The sequence below is a fragment of the Pelobates fuscus genome, chromosome 1 (assembly GCF_036172605.1).
Source record: "Pelobates fuscus isolate aPelFus1 chromosome 1, aPelFus1.pri, whole genome shotgun sequence".
Classification (NCBI taxonomy): domain Eukaryota; kingdom Metazoa; phylum Chordata; class Amphibia; order Anura; family Pelobatidae; genus Pelobates; species Pelobates fuscus.
The window spans coordinates 251,209,143-251,224,325 of NC_086317.1; the positions used below are offsets into that span (position 1 = coordinate 251,209,143).

A 15,183-nucleotide genomic window follows, 5' to 3' on the forward strand; every position below is an offset into this window, starting at 1 on the left:
AAGAAGAGAGAGGGGGGGTAAGAAGAGAGAGGGAGGGAGGGGTAAGAAGAGAGAGGGAGGGGGATAAGAAGAGAGAGGGGGGTAAGAAGAGAGAGGGAGGGGGTAAGAAGAGAGAAGGAGGGGGGTAAGAAGAGAGAGGGAGGGGGGGTAAGAAGAGAGAGGGGGTAAGAAGAGAGGGAGGGGGTAAGGAGAGGGAGGGGGTAAGGAGAGAGAGGGAGGGGGTAAGAAGAGAGGGAGGGGGAGTAAGAAGAGAGAGGGGGGTAAGAAGAGAGGAGGGGGGAGTAAGAAGAGAGGGGGGAGTAAGAAGGGGGTAAGAAGAGGGGGAGGGGGAGTAAGAAGGGAGGGGGGAGTAAGAAGGGGGTAAGAAGAGGGGTAGAGGGGGAGTAAAAAGAGGAAGGGTGGAGTAAGAAGAGGGGGAGGGAGGAGTAAGAAGAGGGGGGAGGGAAGAGTAAGAAGAGGGGGAAATGGGGCTAAGAAGAGGGGGTAAGAAGAGAGGGAGGGGGGAGTAAGAAGAGGGGCGAGTAAGAAGCGGGAGGAGGGGGGTAAGAAGAGGGGGGAGGGGGTAAGAAGAGGGGGGAGTAAGAAGGGGTAAGAAGAGGGGGGAGTAAGAAGAGGGGGAGGGGGGAGTAAAAAGAGGAAGGGGGGAGTAATAAGAGGAGGGATGGGGGTAAGAAGATGGGGGAGGGGGTAAGAAGAGGGGGAGGGGGAGTAAGAAGAGGGGGTAGGGGGGAGTAAGAAGAGGGGGGTAAAAAGAGGGGGGAGGGGGTAAGAAGAGGGGGAGGGGAGTAAGAAGAGGGAGGAGTAAGAAGAGGTGGGAGTAAGAAGAGGGGGAGGGGGGAGTAAGAAGAGGGGGAGAGTAAGAAGAGGGGGAGGGGGGAGTAAGAAGAGGGGGAGAGTAAGAAGGGGAGTAAGAAGAGGGGGAGGGGGGAGTAAGAAGAGGGGGAGAGTAAGAAGGGGGGTAAGAAGAGAGTGAGGTGGAGTAGGAGAGGGGGGAGTAAGAAGGGGGTAAGAAGAGGGGGAGGGAGGAGTAAGAGGAGGGCAATTGCCCCCTCCCCTGTCCGCAGGCACCATGCGGGCAGCCGGCAGGGGAGGGAGGAAGAGAGGACCCGGGAGCTCAGCCTGCAGCTCCTCTGGGTCCTTCTTGCGCGAGCACAGATCGTTTCCGCGGTTACCACGGCAACGTTACGGCTCTTGCGAGAGTAGCCCTGGAGCTACGGGCTAGAGTTCACTCTCCACACTGTGACCACCAGGGATTCCTGGTGGTCGCAGTGGTGAGAGTGAACTCTAGCCCCATAAACACACTGCCCCCACACACCATACACATTCACACACTGCCCCCCATACACACACACTGCCCCCACACACACCATACAAATTTACACACATTGCCTCACACACACACACACACACACACACATACACTGCCCACCCATACACACACAGCCCCCCATACTAACATTGCCACACACATACACCGCCCCCTCATACACACATTGCCCCACACACCCTACACATTGCCCCACACACCCTACACATTCACACACTACACCCCCTCATACACACTGAACCTTTCACACATACTGCACCCCTTACACATTGCACCACTTCTCCTATACCCTACTACAGCCTCATTTCCCAGCAGACCCCAGGTAAGTTGTCAAACTGTTCTTAAACGGTTTGACTACTTACTCTGGGAGGGGGGCCCAGCCCTCCTGGCACCATAACGACTACACAGAGCAGTAGTGGTTATTGTGCATGGATTATTTCTTTAAATAATCTACAAGTGCCCCAGTAGCCAGCAAGCCAGCCCACAGGCCAGCCAGCCAGCCAGCCAGCCCACAGGCCAGCCAGCCAGCCCACAGGCTGGTCAGTAGCCAGCCAGCCAGCCCACAGGCCACCAGTTAGGCTTACAGCCAGCAAGCCCACAGCCTGCCAACCGCAGCCAGCAAGCCACAGCCTGCCAGCCAGCAAGCCAGAGCCAGCAAGCCACAGCCTGCCAGCCACAGCCTGCCAGCCGCAGCCAGCAAGCCGGCAGCCTGCCAGCCGCAGCCAGCAAGCCCACAGCCTGCCGGCAGTAGCCAGCAAGCCCACAGCCTGCCAGCAAGCCCACAGCCTGCCAGCCGCAGCCAGTAAGCCCACAGCCTTCCAGCAAGCCCACAGACTGCCAGCCAGCAACAGTAATTAAGGTAAGAGGAGCCAACTTGGCCTAGGTATCAGCGAGCTATGTTGTGTTGCTATATTGTGAATAGGAACCAGAGTGTTGGAGAGAACCCCCTCCAGGCCCCATTAGACTCCATTGTAGTCTCTAATGGGACCTGGAGGAAATTCTTTCTGTCTAAAGATTGTGTAGGGTGTGGCTGGAGGTGGTGCATGGAGGCGGGACATGGGTGGCGCTTGCTGCGGAGTATTGGTGGGGCCTCTAAGGGGGCCCTTGATTTATTTTGCCCGGGGGCCCTGAGGGTTCTCAGTCCGCCCCTGCTATCACTTAATGCAGAGAAGGCATTCGATCGCCTTCTCTGGCCATAAATGTACGGAGTACTAGCACACTTGAAATTCCCACCAGGATTCCTGAACATCATACGGGCAATATATAATCGCCCAACATGAAAGCTTCTACTCCCAAATGTCGAGGCCCAAACCAACCCAAACCAACATAGCCAATGGGAGCAGGCAGGGATGCCCCCTCTTTCCTCTACTTTTTGCAATCTCCCTAGAGCCACTGCTCCAGGCTATACGCACCCATCCCGCCATCCAGGGAGTACAGATCAGGCAAGAAGCATACACCGTGGCAGCATACGCAGATGACGTCCTCCTAATGTTGACAGACCCCATCCCCTCCCTGCATGCCACACTCACCCTCATCGTCGAATACTCCAACATTTCGGTCTATAAAGTCAACCTAACCAAATCAACACTAATGCCAATAGCGATGACTCCCCCACAACTCCACCTGCTCCACCACTCCTTTCCCTTCTGCAACACCAGGACCGCCCTCACGTACCTGGGCACCAAATTATCCCCAGCACTGGGAGACATCTATGGCCTCAATTACACACCACTCCTCACAACAGCGTATTCAGACCTACAACGATGGGACAAACTGGGGGTATCGTGGCTGGGAAGAGTCACCACCATCAAAATGAATCTCCTACCACGATTTCTCTATCTCTTCCAGACACTGCCTGTCCCGATACAGAAACCGGACTTCAAATGCCTTCAGGCGGCCATAGACAAATTCATCTGGAAAGCCAAGAGACCCAGAATTTGCAGAGCTACGATGTACATCCCTAGACTCAGGGGCGGACTAGGACTGCCCAATTTTCAGCAATATTACAACGCGGCCCAACTGGCCCATATCCAACAATGGCATGCTCCCCCAGGCACCAAACGCTGGGTGGACTTGGAACATGATATCCTGGGATGGGACCAGCCCTCCTTATACATGTGGGTGCCACGTACACACCGACCACTCCCGCCACCCACCTCGACGGCAATCACCCACACATTAACCCTCTGGGACAAACTCAATACAAAATACGATCTATCCTCCTTCCTCTCCCCGGTAACACCGATATACCGCAACAAACTCTTCCCCCCAGGCATGATAGCGAAGCATTTCCTCGCATTCGACCAGCGAGACATCTCGAGGCTACTCCACCTATACCGCCAGGGAGAGATCTTCAAATACAATGAACTTCCACACGTGGAAACTTTGAACACAGCAGATCATTTCCAGTATATACAACTTCGGCACCTGGCGCAACAGCCAATGATCAAACAAGCAGGTACCTCACCACCGACGACATTCGAGAAACAGTGCTTTGACGCACCCCTGCAACCAGGTCAAATCTCCGTCATATACAACACTCTGACGACCCACGCCTCCCATGTCAATCTCACCTACATCGCCGCATGGGAACGGGACCTGGAACCACCGGAAGACCCGAGCGACTGGGCCAAAATATGGGAAGCGACAAACTCCCTAACGGTGTGCGTCACGCACAAGGAACAGGCATACAAGACGATGCTCCGTTGGTACTTGACACCCCACAGACTCTACAAAATGGGCCAAAAACCTGATGACGGGTGCTGGAAACTATGTGGCGCCACCGGCTCCTATCTATATTGCTGGTGGACCTGACCCAAACTCAAACCGCTCTGGGACAAAGTGAATGGCCTCATTGAAACGATCCTAGACAAGCCGGTCACCGCGCAACCATGAACCATGCTACTCAGCAAATCGCTGGACTCATTAACTAGGAGTGAAAACAAATTAACCACCGGGAGCAATAGCGGAACTGTGGGCCGACCAAAGAATCCCCACAATCTCAACCATAATTAGCAAAATCAAGGAAACCCGCGACATGGACGAACTAACAGCACAGATAAATGACACGTACAAAGCGTTCCACCACACGTGGGACCCCTGGGACACGAACCATGCGAAACTGAATGAGAACTCAACGAACTAACAACTCCCAGCTAAAGCCAGCAGCCACACCCGATGTCACCCCGATTAGGACGAACACCGCACACGAACGCTGCCGCCAACACAACGGATACAAACCGCCCAGAAGGGATAAAATGCGAGGGTACCCCCCCTTCTCTTTTTCCCACATCCTCCTACCCCCCCTTCCTTTCCCCCCTTTTTTTTTATATTCTTTATTTTTGAACTGCAGTGGTGACAGACATAGTATAACAGTGACATAGAGGTAAAATGCATTATAAATGGTTACAAGCTTCAAGTATAAGCACAATATGTCAGGAGTAACTGCACACATTTTTGGTTAAGAATGCATAACATGAGATATAAAACAAGCTCGGCCTAGCTGTCTGACAGTTTAGTTAGTCAATATATGTTATCTATTTTGTTTTGTCGTGGCCAGTTTGGAGTAATGACTAGGTAAGCCGTAAGCCCTGCGGCATATTAGTGTATAAACATGCGATTTGTCGGGGAGTTAGGTTGCCCAGGACTAAGCTTAGGTAAGTTACACAAGCAGGCGAGCTATAAGCTTTAAGGGCTATTGAGTGTAGAAGTGCGACATTTTAGGTATGGACCGGCTAGTTTCTCTACGCTTTTAAGACGATCCCGGCGTATTAGTGGTGTCCTTTCTGTATGTACCCAATCTAAACCAAATCATGCATAATTTTATATTATTGATGCAGGTTCGCAGTTTACATCTAGGTTGACTGGTTGGTACAGTAAAGTTACGGAGCATAGGATAGACATGTTAGTAGCCGTAAAACGTATTTGTCAAGTGTATGTGTATGGTTAAACAGTGATTTATGGCAGCTTGTCGCTGAGAGTAGTGTCTATACAAACAGTTAGGCTAGTGTTCTAGTATAGCATCTTGTAGTCAGGTTTATGGCTCTTATTTACTGTTGCTAAACAAAATCATAACAGATAGGAGTTTAAACATATCTAACTAAGACAATGATTGGAACCTCTGTGGTCAGCTCACTGCAAAACTAAACAATACAGAACAAATCAAAACAAAACAAAACCAGATGGCTCAAAACTGGTTGAAGACATGGGCAAGAAGACATGCCTGTTCAGATAACCGTTCAGAATGTCTATCAGTGGAATTGTTGCGGATGATGTGGGGCCAGCCTCGATCCTCTGCCCTCCAGTGTTGCTGAGGTCGTGGGGCGTCAGGTTGTCTTGTGCCCATCTTCTGCTGGGGGTGTTTCTCCAGTGCGGTGAGAGCACGGTAACGTTTGTCTAGGGATCGTGTTCATGTGAAATGGGGGGTGAGACAATAACTAAAAACCTTAATTCAACTTTTCGTTAGTCCTGCCTGGTGGTTTGTTGTAGTTCGGATACCTGTCCTCTCAAGTGTCCGCTAGGTGCCGGTTTGCCCGCTGCTCCTTGTAAGTAGTGGAGGACGAGGCGCTGGTGTTTGCTGGTTGAAACGGTCTGACGTTTGCTACATCCCAGGTGTGATGGGCCTTTGGCCTCTGGTTGGTAGTAACTTGTTCCTGTCTCGGTGGTAGGCCCAGCGCTGCCAGTACTGAGTCTATTTCCGACGCATCAGTGACCCGTGTTGTTACGCCCTTGTGTGTGATGAGCTTCTGGGGAATGCCCAGCGGTATGGGATTGAGGTTTGGCGGAGAGCGGTCGTCAGGGGTTTGAGGAGGCTTCTCCACAGCAGCGTAGGCCTAGATAGGTCTTGAAAGAACGCCAGGCTGGCTGTCTCGAAGAGGTGGGATGCCTTCCCCCTCACCGCCGCCATGAGGGTTGCTTGGCCTGTCTGCGTTTGAAATTGGAGGATGATATCTCTCGGGGTGTCTGCTGGGGCTCTAGCGGCCCTCGGGATTCGGTAGATCCCGTCTGTTAGGACCGTCTTCACCTGCTGTGGTGTGAGTAGGGAGGTGAGGAGTCGTCCGAAATATCCCTGTAGGTCATCCTGGGTCACTGTTTCGGGGACCCCTCTGATCTTAAGCACCCCGTGCATCGGAGTGAACCGAAAAACAACATACACAACACGGTTGTGACGGACTGTCGACAGACAGAAATGCAATGAAGTGCACAAATGTATGTATATGCCAACCCACCCCTCCCCTCTTCTCATGTCTTTGTCTCCCTCATATATGCTCACATATCGAAAACACAATAAAGACCCCATAGGGGGTGAAGCAACCACAGGAGCAGGAGGGGGAGGGAGGGGAGGGGAAATGGGGGGGGGGGGGAGGGAGAACGAGGGAAAAAGAGAGAAAAGAAAAACCCAATAGGGCACCCCTGTCCCCTCCCCTCTTATCCTGTACCCTTCCCCGAACCATAGATCTAGAGTAGCAACAAATGTTATGCACAGAGAAATATCATACAAGCAACTGACAGATACTGCAACTGAAGAAAGTTAATCAAACAGGTTTCATAAGCATGAATGTCATAACAAACAAACATGAACTTTACAAATGATGTAACAATACTCTTACTCCCTTGTTGTCTTCTGTACCCTAACCCCTATGAAAATCTCAAAATAAAGAATTTCAAAAAAAGAATGCACAAGCAATTTACACCCTAAATGGTAGTGAACTAGGGATAACCACACACGAGAAGGATATGGGAATTGTTATAGACAACAAATTAGGCAGCAATATGCAATGTCAATCTGCCGTTGCTAAGGCCAGTAAGGTTTTGTCATGTATAAATAGGGCATAAATTCTCGAGATGAAAATATAATTTTGCCTCTTTATAAATCGCTGGTAAGACCACACCTTGAATATGCTGTGCAATTTTGGGCACCTGTTCTAAAGAAAGATATCATGGCACTAGAAAAAGTGCAGAGACGAGCTACAAAATTGATAAAAGGAATGGAGCATTTTAGTTATGAAGAAAGGTTAAAAAATGCAAATCTCTTTAGTTTGGAAAACGGCGCCTGAGATGGGATATGATAACATTATACAAATATATTTGGGGCCAGTACAAACCATTATCTGGAAATCTATTCATAAACAGGGCTATACATAGGACACGAGGTCACACATTTAGCCTTGAAGAAATTAGATTTCATCTAAGGCAAAGAAAAGGTTTTTTTTACAGTAAGAGCAATAAGGATATGGAATTCTTTGCCTGAAGAGGTGGTTTTGTCAGAGTCTATACAGATGTTTAAACTGCAATTGGATAAATACTTGCAAAAACATAACATACAGCGATATAATTTCTAATTAGTGGGGTAATAGCTGCTTGATCCAAGGAGAAATCTGACTGCTATTTTGGGGTCAAGAAGGAATTTTTTCCTAGTTTGTTGCAAAATTGGAAGCAAGTTTTTTGCCTTCTTTTGGATCAACAGCAAAAACATATGTGAGGAAGGCTGAACATGATGAAGGCTGAACTTGATGGACGCAAGTCTCTTTTCAGCTATGTAACTATGTAACTATGTAACCCCTCCCTATTCTTCATTTTGTATCCCATAACAAACATTGATAAGCCTGAAAAATAAAGAATTTACAAATCAAATGCCTTACCAATTACCAACAGAAAAGCAAACCTTGTGCAATCAGTAACCTTTTCCTATAGCTGAATCTAACCTGTAACAGTAAAAAATAAAACTAAGAAAAATCTTAGTTGGAGATTCTGTAAAACTCTCCAGAATATCTCCAATCACACACTTAGAAGCAGCACTTAGATGTAGCAACCAAGCTATAGCTACAGAGGGTGGCAATGTGTGTGTAAGGGGGCAGTGTGTGTGATCTTTGAACTCCTCACCAGCCTGAGAGGGCTTACAGCAAGGCTGGCTCTGCATGCGACATGAAAGGATCTCCCCTGCGGACCTTGGTCCACAGCCATTGAGCGTTTTCTGCAGAACCCATCACCGCTGACCTGAAATCCCAAACAACCCACTAGTGGGCAATAGGAACCAGGTTGACTACCCCTGTTGTAAAGAATACTTGCATGTTTAGTTTAGGTAGCTTCAACCCATAATACCCATTGACAGAATTATTCCAAGAAGTAGGAAAAGAATAAGATTAATTACTGAAGATATCTCTAATGATCATTTGAGCGCAGTTGGCCTCTACCCTCCCCTTGTCCTTAATCCTGGAACTGGCACCCCTCTCACTTACCCAGTTGTAACGCTGGCAGCAGGGCAGAGCACCACTGATCTTTGCCCACCAAATAACATCAACTACCAGCTGGAGAACAACTGAGAATCCAGGAGTAGCAGTATTTGCTTATGGGTGGGCTACTCGACTAATTACAGGAGGTTAGTCTCTCCTTTGGGAGGAAGATATGTGTCGAAAGTGACCTCGCCACTGGTTTTTGGAGGGGCCTGTTTGCCAGCCTCTTACCCTGTGACTATGGCCCCTTTAATTTATTGTGGTTGAGAGACCCTATTTGTGGCTATTGGGACTTTAAACAATGGTTCTTCGAACTGCCGAACAGTCGAAGTGGCCACCATTCGACATTCGAAGATGTGGTGGCAGCCATCTTGTTTACATGGATAAAAACCACGAATAGACTTCAGGGGGACTTAGCCGCAAATGCCCTGGAACTATTTTCGGCATGAAAACCTCGTGGTTCGCGGTCGGTCCTCCAGCGGCACTCAGCAGCGATTCTATGGAACTGTTTTGGGCATGAAACCCTGTGTTTGCCTGGGCAAAACTATGACTTCCATAGAATTTCTGAACCCCTGATCTGATCTGGGTGATTTTTGGATATGTTGGTCACCCAGATCCGGGCTATCCGGGGATGTAATTTATGGGGATATGTTGTGTTCTGGGGTACTTAGTAGACTTTATAAAATTGTGTGTTTTTTCTGCCTGGGGATAATTAAGTTAATGCTTTATTGAGTGTAAGGGGTGCAGTGTGTGAGGGTGCGTGTGTTAGGGGTGTAGTGTGTGTGCAAGAGACTGCAGTGTAGATGTGTAAGGGTGCTGTGTGGGTGAGGGTGCTGTGTGTGATGGGTGCAGTGTGTGTGCTGTGTCTGAGTGAAGGGTGCTGTATTTGAGTGAGGGAAAGGGGAGAGGGAAAGTGAGAGCACTCACAAGACGTAGAAGTATGCAGGCTTGTCTCCCCAAGGGGTAAAAACCTCCATGTGACTGTGCACATGTGTACTAACAAACATCAATTTATGCGAACGTGGGGGCGGAGCCTGACCACGGAGCAGTCCAGACGTGTGCTGCATGAGCTCCTGTGTCTGGCACACTAAACTCGACAGCAAAAACGAGCTAAATGCCTACTGGGCTGCAGAACCTTACCCAACCTGATCCTGACATGCCGGCGGTTCCGGGGATACCTCTCGCTGGCCGCTCCCCCGCTGGCAAATCTGACTCAAGGCTTTGCGGCCTACCAGTAACTGGGCCAAGGAGAGACGGACACTCTCTTACAGCTCTAACTGGAGGTGACACACGACTAAAGAGGTCCCCCACCCCCCTGGACCAGCGGGGGTTATCCCGGTCCTACCTGGCAAGCACCCGGGCGGCAGACACCTGCCACAGTGAACAACAGGCTGACTCAGACCAGCAGCAGCTACGCTCCCCTGGGCTGCCCAAGATGGCGGACACACTCACCTCGCACACAGCAGCGGACCACGTGGAGCGAACACTCCAGGGTTATCGACGAGCTATTTGCCCGATTCTGGGCCAAGCTGGAGAGGCGAGCGCAACCCACACAACGACCCAGACAAAGGGATACCCAGAGAGGCCTAAGCCCAAACACTGAAGGCTTTCAAACAGGCACAAAACCTACCCAGCAATCTACCAAGACCAGGACCAGCCCACGCAAGCCGAGGGTCAGAGGGGCGCTAACCCAGCAGAGACCACCACGTGGGCGTAAAGAACCCCGCCGCAAGCAACAAACACGCAACAGGACCCTCCACAGCCTGCGTGTAAAACAGGACTTAGACACTCTGGGTCATGGGGCCTGGAGCCCGAAGTTGCCAGCCCTTGAACCGACCCGAAGCCAACGAAAGGGTGAGTGCTGTCCAAAACGCACCTTGACCCTGGAGAAGCCAAGCGCTCGCAGCAAGAGCATACCGGACATGGGTATCGGTTAAGCCAACACTGGACTGATTACCTGTGGGGGGTAGCCACCGGCTGCACTAAACACTGTGCACTAAGGGCCTTACAGCGCACATGGAACTCGGTGATCTCCCCCAGTTGCCTCTGGAGCGCTGTGCAGTATGCCAGTCGCCGTTTACTGTCTAGCCTATATGTGTTTAAACGCTTAGTCAGCCACATTGCAGCCTTAGGCATCTCCCCATGTACTGATGCAGCCTCAGATTATATGTCTAGACCTACTGCTTAGCCTGGGTACTATGCCCTTCACCTGCCTCTTATGACTAAAACCTTAGCAAATGTATCCTGGTATTGTTAGACTGCATAACTACATTTTGATAACATAGCTATTTGGTACCGTCTGATAGAGATCGATATATATATATGACGAAATGCACCCTCATAGCTTGTTAACTTATTAGGATGATGTACCAACTCAGCATGCCACTAACTGCAGCCAGTCATGTTAATCCACTTCTTGTGCCCACGATTTTTGCTATTGTGTATCGCTTTAACTAACAACCTGATCTAATCTATATTACTTTAACCTATAAAAATGTGCCAATAATCATAGTGCTTCATCTGTTATGCCTGAAAATGTGCTCGAGGAATGCTGTTGGGGCACCAAGAGCTTGTATGTATTGTCACTCAAGGCACAATAAAAATAAAGAATTAAAAAAAAATAAAAAAATTATGCGAACGTATGCAAAAATCTAAGTGTACGAAACCGAAATCACACATACATACAATGTGTGTACGGTTTCAAATAGACGAAAACCTATGACTTTCAAACGAAATCCTATGAATGGATTCTTAACAGGCTTCCTGCACATAAACAAAATGTAAAAAAATAATGATAATTATAAAAATTATAAAAATCAATTAATAATGTGGGATAAAATATATCATAATATATGGCATAATAAATGAGAAATAAATAATAATGAAAAGTAAAACTGACTTGGCCCGTACGGGGATCGAACCCGCGACCTTGGCGTTATTAGCACCACGCTCTAACCAACTGAGCTAACCGGCCATACTACAAAAATGTTGTTTTGTCACGTAGTACTCCTGCTGTATATATCAGCATGGTGAGCGGTGTTAAATGCAAGGAATAATATTACAGAATAAAAAAAATAAGCAGCCTCTACATTATTATTTTGTAAATAATCCTACTTGTAATACTACTAGGACAACAGGCAAAATCTATTAGAGTGATTTATGGAAGGTCATACAGTAACATTTTTCACTATCATACATTAACCTTCCATAAATAAGATAAAGTGAGCCAATTTGTACCTCAAGAAGGAAAGGTTACTGGACGGTGCTTGTGGATGAATATAGAGCTTGATTCAAATCTCCAACTCTAGTATGAGGTCACATGCTCCATTACGTGTTACGAAGGAAGAGACAATGTGGTGTTTCTGTTCTGACTTTTAGTAGTGGTATATTATGGGACTGTAAATATCCTTATCAAGCATCCTCTGCCCACTGACAGTATTCTTTTTCTTGACTTCTGCAACGTTAAATCATTTATAAGCTTTCAATCTTTCAATAATATAAGTATGTAACTTTTTCAGTATGCATTAGCTCGTTATAAGTAGTGAAAAAAAAATAAGTAGTAATAAAATAATAAGTAAGGTGTGTGCGCTGTTGTAATAAAATATGAAAGTTAGTCCAATAGCATAAAGCAATGAACACCATTCACTTAAAAGGTATGAACTTAAAACTGTAATTTGAATGGCACTTTTTTTAGACACCTTTTGAGCATTATTTGAGCGATGCTGAAATGAGACATGACACATTCATAATTCCTAGTTTTGCACCTGAATTAAACAGAAAAAAAAAGGAATTAGGACGTAAAATTTTTATCTATGTAGTCGTGGCCGAGTGGTTAAGGCGATGGACTTGAAATCCATTGGGGTTTCCCCGCGCAGGTTCGAATCCTGCCGACTACGATTTTCTTTTGATAGGCATGTTATAAATTATATTGCTCCCTCTTCGTTATGTTAAGAGTTCAACCTGTTCAGCGTAAACCTAAACCTCCATCCTCTTTTTGACTTATGCAATCTAAAAAAGTATATTGAAACAAATATTAATTGAATGATGCTAAAGCTCTAAATGTTTAGTCCTTAAAAGAGCTAAAAAGCTTTTAGTTATTTTTCATATGGCAAAAGCTGTGCATATTTTAAAGAACAGTGATAGGATCCACTCCAGATCTCTCAGACAAAAATAAATTAAAACATTGTGTGTGTGTGTGTGTGTGTGTGCATGCAGGTGAGCGCATGTGAAGGTGTGCAAAAGATGAATGCATATGTGTGTGAAAGAATGTGTATGTGTGTTGATGTGAACATGTGTGAGAATGTGTCAGGGAACAGATCCACGACCAATGCCGCAAACAGTCAGTGGCGCCTGGGACTTAGTCTAAGACAAGTTAAAGGAAATATCCTGCGAGGAGGAGAGGTTTCTCGCTAGAAAGTGACTGCTTCAGCCATACAGACCATACAATCCAACACCATTGGAGGACAAGCCTTATAACCCAGATATTGAGAAAGCCTCGAGGCAGAGAACTCCCAGAGATCTGGAGATCAACAGGGTTATGGGTAGGGTTCGGTGTAGGGTTCGGGTTAGATTCCTATCATCATTCCCTTAATTTTACCTCCCTCTCCTGTTTTGCCACATTCTTAGGAATCCGAAGCACTATCTGAGTAGATAGACAGTCAAAGGTAGTGTCCGGAGATGTAAATAGATGGTTAAACTATCAAAGAGAAAAACATATATTAAGTAGTCCATATAGTATTAACCTTAATGATATGGAGCTATCTAGGTAAATGTAATAGTAATATAGTAACGGTTCTAAGCTGTGCCTTCATGGGAACCTAGTTTTATATCAGGTAAACCTACTGACTATGCAGCCCATATCTTTAGCTCTCTGGTAAAGAGTAATTACCAATGCTGTGCCTTCAAGGGCACCTATTTTCTCGGTTGTAATGAGTGCCTAAGGTTCAGTGCAATGAATATCTCTATCTGTCTGTAGACTGGTGATTACTAGTGATGTCGCGAACATAACATTTTCTGTTCGCGAACGGCGAACGCGAACTTCCGCAAATGTTCGCGAACGGGCGAACCGCCATAGACTTCAATTGGCAGGCGAATTTTAAAACCCACAGGGACTCTTTCTGGCCACAATAGTGATGGAAAAGTTGTTTCAAGGGGACTAACACCTGGACTGTGGAAAAAACTGAAACGCAAGCCTTATATTTGACTCTGTAACTTCTGAAAACACCATAAAACCTGTACATGAGGGGTACTGTTATACTCGGGAGACTTCGCTGAATACAAATATTAGTGTTTCAAAACAGTCGAACGTATCACAACAATTATATCGTCAGTGTAAGTGCCATTTGTGAGTGAAAAATGCAAAAAATTTAACTGTCACTGACGATATCGTCGTTGTAATACATTTTACTGTTTTCAAACACTAATATTTGTGTTCAGCGAAGTCTTCTGAGTAAAACAGTACCCCCCTATGTACAGGTTTTATGGTGTCTTGGAAAGTTACAGGGTTAAATATAGTGCTAGAAAATTTAATTCCCTGAACTTTCGCCTGGGTTGTCAGGCAGGTCCTGCAAATTGTAATTAATAAAATGACCTAATTATGTAAAATTATTACATAAATATATACGTAAAATTATTATATATATGTGTGTGTATATACAATAAACAATACACAAGATCCAGCGCACTCTCCTATCTACTAAACAGCAACTTCAATGTTGACAGATTTTATTAGTTTTTAAAAGTTTTTTTTTATGTGTGTATATATATATGTGTGTATATATATATATATATATGTATGTATATAATGTTTTAAAATTGTTTTATTTATATATAGGTATATATAGTGATATATACATATATACTTATGTATATAGATATATATATTTCGTTCTACGTGTATTTTGATATCAATATATATATATATTAATTTTAAAATACAGTAAGAACGAAATTACGCATGTATATATATTTTTTATCTATTTATTTATTTATTATTTTTTTATTTCTATTTTTTTAATGTATTTATATATTTATTTATTTTTTATTATATATAAATATATATATAATGAAAATTATATATATATTTATATATAATAAAAAATAATTTATGTATATTTATGTGTATGTGTGTATATGTGTATATATATATACTTAGATCATATATATAATAAAATATATATATGATCTAAGTATATCTAATTAATTTTTACACTGATTTAACATGTTTTATTTTTTTTCAGGCAGCAGTCATTACAAGCACTCCCCCTGCTGGCATTGACATGGACGGCTATGCAAGGACCTTGCGCTCACATGGCCCAGGGTGGCCGAAGAGGACGGAGGGGGACTCCCTGGGCTCCCAGGTAAGTCCCCATACCGCGATCGCCGGCGTGGAATCGCCGGCGACCAGGTAAGTACAAAAGGTCGCAGGGCGTGCCGCCCTGCTGCGTTTAGAGCCACCAAAATAGGTACAGCATAGAACGGTCTTAAGGGGTTAACTCTCTTCACCATGCATTCCTCTGACTATATTGCCGGCACACCAAGGGACGTCAAAGTTTTACTTCGGCACACCACTACCAAAAGGTTGCTTACCCCTGGCCTAGAATATTGCACCTTTTCACAATATTC

At 46.0% G+C, this 15,183-nt stretch overlaps 2 non-coding genes across 2 annotated transcripts; one reads left to right on the forward strand and one right to left on the reverse strand.

Annotated features, from left to right (window-relative positions):
- Positions 1-11,459: 11,459 nt before the first annotated feature.
- TRNAI-AAU (transfer RNA isoleucine (anticodon AAU)) lies at positions 11,460-11,533 on the reverse strand. The gene has a single exon. It is a non-coding gene; the product is annotated as a tRNA-Ile (tRNA).
- An 840-nt stretch (positions 11,534-12,373) lies between these two features.
- TRNAS-UGA (transfer RNA serine (anticodon UGA)) lies at positions 12,374-12,455 on the forward strand. The gene has a single exon. It is a non-coding gene; the product is annotated as a tRNA-Ser (tRNA).
- The last annotated feature ends 2,728 nt before the right edge of the window (positions 12,456-15,183 follow it).